Genomic DNA, 4,315 nt, shown 5'->3' with positions numbered 1-4,315 from the left:
CCACCCCCCCCCCACCACTACCCCCACCCCCCCCCCCCCCCCAAAAAAAAAAAACGGGTAGAAGAAGAACACAAAGGAACAAGAGGTCCCATTTTTGTCTTTTCTTAGGGTTAGAAGTTGAGGAGCTAACCTGAATTGGAAGACGGAGAAGAATTGGAGGGCTTGATTCTTTTGTTTCAAAAAAAAAGTAAAGATAATTCCACCAAGTGAGAGAGCTAAAGCAACCCCAAATTTCAAGATTACAGGCCTTATGTCCCTCTTGTCTCTCATCATCCTTTGCTAGCACTAACTGCAAAAGTCAATCATCTCTTCACTCTACCGGAAATATCACAGGTCTCCCTCTTCTTCATCATCCATCTAAAAACCCCAAAATCAGAACGTAAATTAATATAAAGAGTGAGTAGTAGAAGTAGCAAGATCCACTGTTAAAGAAGAGAGACGAATAAAACGTGAACTCCAACGGGAAATGAGAAAGAATCAAGTTTGAAAACGTAAATTTGATGTGAATTTGTTCTCTTACAGTTTATGTTTGTCTGACTCAAGCACACGCAACTGCAGATGGACAACTTTCAATTACTAATATTCTATTTTGCTGTTTTTTTATTTTATTAGTAGAAGCATGTGTAGGGCTATTGTAATATATGCGAATATATACAAAAAATAAATTGTCTTATGTCAGGTGGATTGCAAACTGCACTATGCCCCTCTGTTCTTTTCTGCACTTTATCATTTTATAGTTATTCTAAAAATAATGATATTTTTTTATATTTAAGAAAATAATTTAAATATTTTATTTTAATAATAAATTTTATAGTCACATCAATATAATAATAATACCAAAAGTTTCTTTATTTTTTTAAAAAAAAATATACCAGTCAAATTGATTTACATAAAAAAGACGGAAGAAGTAAAATATTTCCATCGCATATTTAGCTGTAACTCATTATGATTGGAGTCCAGGAGTAGATAACAGAGATTATTAGATGCTTTGATTCCAATGTAGAATTAGATTTTTTAAAATCTTTTAAGCCTAATTTGTGAATTAAGAGGAAAATTTGAATAATGGAAAGGTCTACTCTTGGATTTGAAATATTCAAGTTATTTTAAGTACCCCGTTTGGCCATTAGTTTTGCCAAAATAAATTTGAGATTTATTTTCAAAATTCATATTTGGCCATAAATTTTGCCCATATTTTGGCCAAATCCCAAATCCCAAATTTCAAATCCCAAAATCAGCTATTGGGCCAAAATCCCAAAACTTGAGAATTATATACATGTTTTTCCAAAATAAAGTTGGAAAATATGTTTTGAAAACGTATGTCCAAACACATTTTCATCTTCAAATCAAACTTCATCCAAATCAGATTTTTCAAAATAAATTTGGGATCTATGGCCAAACGCTAACTTTAAGTCACGTGGATCACGAATTCCACTTATGGGAGAGAGAAAAAAGAATTAAGGATGGAATCAGATACTTTGATTCCGATTATGGCTTAAGGATAACATGATTGCCCTTTGCCTATTGACTTGCCTTCTACTTGCTATGAAGGGGTATTTACCTTCTTTTTCTCCATGAAAAATATATATAATAATATTATTAACGTTAACTTAACCGACGGTCAACTAACCATAAAAATTACAAAACTCAATTAGAATTTATAAAATGAGCATTAATTTTTCAAAGGATCTATAGACCTAGAGAGATTACGAAGTATATGACATGGTAGCTAGTACAAAATACAAATACATTGCTTACTAGAGAAAGAAATAGAACTTGCACCGCCTAATGAAGGATTAAATATAGCTGTTCTGGGAGAATTATAGAATTTTTACACGTAATAAAATTTAGAATTTTATAGAATGAACTGCTTCAACAGAATATTTTTTTCCAACATATTGTAATTGAGAAATATGAGCGTGAAGAACAGAAGAAGCAAATAAAAGGTATTTTTCATACCATAAAGATGATGCTTACTTCTTGTAACTTGTAAAGCAAATTCTACTGATTGGATGTTTACACAAATAACCGGTTGGATTCACGGTTTATCTTTTTCAGTTAGTATAAATAGATTATACATAAATTTATATATGATTGTAATATATTATATATGAATTATACATATATTATATATACTATTTTTACTTTAAGTGATTGGATAAGTGGCTATTTAGGTTAATTCTTCAAATATAATCAATAGAGATGTAATCTGAAGCCCACTTGAGAAGGGCTGTAAGACTGTTGGGCAGAGGGAATTATGTAAAAATAGCACGGGCTAGCCAGTTTTCAGATTGGTAATTGAAAAATATCCAGCGTTTGCAAAGTAATTGAAAAATAGCCATTATTTTAGCAATACGGAAAGTTCCAGCATAATATAGTGGAGATCGGTGCATCTGTGGTATGAACTTTAGGTCGTTTGGTAGCTGGTTAGAGAAAGGTTATTCATGTATAAGGGGTAACATAACTTATACCATGTTTGGTAGACATTAGTTATGTTGTATAAAATTCTGCATAACTAATATCATGTTTGGTTGATAATTTTCAATTATGCATAAATAATACATGTATAAGTTATGACTCAATATGTGTATTATTTTATGCAGGGTAGTAGATGGAATACCTAATACCATGTATTAGTAATACATGGATAAAATATTGAAATGACAAATTTACCCCTATCACTTTACACATAAGGCTTCCTTAGATATATCGATCTGTACACAAAAGAACGATTTTTTTTTATTGAGGATAGGAGAAACAGATCAAAGTAATCTGGAGTATTAAGTTGTATTGGTAATCTGGAGTTTTATTGAGGATTTTTTTTTTGTTGAATATATCTTTTATTAATTTGCTTAAATAAATGGAAAGAGAGAAAAAACAATGCAAAAGAAGGCCAGGGGTATAGTTGTAAACAAGCATTTTACTTTAAATTTTATATAATGTATATCAATTTCTAATACAACAAACCAAACATTCAAAAAAATAATCTCTGCATAACTAATTCATGCATAACTAATACCTGCATAACTAATCCCTGCATTACTAATACCTGCATAACTTATACCTGCATAACTCTAACCGGCAACCAAACGACCCCTTTCAGCATATTATGCTGGAACTCCAGCACACGAAAAGTTCCAGCATAATATACCAGAGATTGGAGCACACGTGTATGAACTTCCAGCATATTATGCTGGAACTCCAGTATATTATGCTGGAAGTTCACATGTAAAAAATTCGAACTCCAGTATATTCTGCTGAAATATTTTTCGAATTTTGATTAGTATTTTCGTTCAGATTTATCTTTACATGAAAAGTGGCTAAATTTCGATTATTTTTTAAACTGTGGCTATTATAAATCTGGCTATTTTTGAATTTCACCCGGAATTTATCGTAAGAATATTTAAGGCCCAACACGAGAACATCAATGAGGAATTTTCAGAAACCACTCTTGTTTAATGGCTATTAACTTCCTATAGCTATCATATACATAATTACTTCCCATAGCTACTATTTAGTTGTTATGCGACTGTATTCGTTGTATTCACGCTACTATATTCATGAATATAGTAGCGAAATTAGCCTAAAAAATAGGGGAGTCCAGCTATCTAATAACGGAAAGAGGATCAATTAGCGTGTATCATTCCTAATTTAACTCAACAAAATCAATTCTACAAATTTTCGTTGCTATTGTGTTGCATTCCATATATTCATGTGACTGTATTTATAAATGCAGTGATGTAATCTGCCTAAAAATTAGGGATTACAATTGTTTAATTCTGTATTCCATGTATTCGCGCGACTGTATATATAAATACAGTGAGGTAATCCGCCTAAAAATAAGGATTACAACTGTTTAATTCTACTTTCCATATATTCACGCGAATGTCTTTATAAATACAGTGAGGTAATCTGCTTAAAAAAATAGTGACTACGGGTGTTTAATAACGGAAAGCGCAATATTGAATTATATTCAATTTCACTATATTGAATTCAATTGTATTCAAACAACAAAAAAACAAGAAATAAGGTGTATATCATTCTATTCAATTCGACTGTATACATTGTATTCAATTCACAAATATTCATTATTCACTATTATACATTGTATTCAATTCACCGTATTCACTTCGATTGTATTCAAACAACAAACAATCACAAAAATAATGATATTCGGATGTATTCAAAAAATACAGACCTTCGGAATACATAAATACAGGCGAAAAAATAATTTATTTATACAAGAATATAATGTATTTGAGTGTATTTGCATAGAATATAATGTATTTGTATCATTGTATGTGACTCAGAAGAGAAG

The 4,315-nt window shown here is 30.8% G+C and overlaps 1 long non-coding RNA gene across 2 annotated transcripts in view; it reads right to left on the bottom strand.

Annotated features, from left to right (window-relative positions):
• LOC109240050 overlaps positions 1 to 646 on the bottom strand; it is a 1,803-nt gene extending 1,157 nt beyond the window's left edge. The window contains exons 1-2 of one of the 2 annotated variants that reach the window (XR_002069998.1): positions 521 to 642; positions 131 to 357 (exon numbers count right to left, since the gene is read on the bottom strand). This is a non-coding gene — a long non-coding RNA (uncharacterized LOC109240050). Of the gene's footprint in view, positions 1 to 130 lie in introns of both variants that reach the window. The other variant, XR_002069997.1, reaches the window with a different exon arrangement.
• Between the last annotated feature and the right edge of the window lie 3,669 nt (positions 647 to 4,315).

Source organism: Nicotiana attenuata, unplaced genomic scaffold (genome assembly GCF_001879085.1).
Source record: "Nicotiana attenuata strain UT unplaced genomic scaffold, NIATTr2, whole genome shotgun sequence".
Lineage (NCBI taxonomy): Eukaryota > Viridiplantae > Streptophyta > Magnoliopsida > Solanales > Solanaceae > Nicotiana > Nicotiana attenuata.
This window is presented reverse-complemented; position numbering and strand designations above follow the sequence as displayed.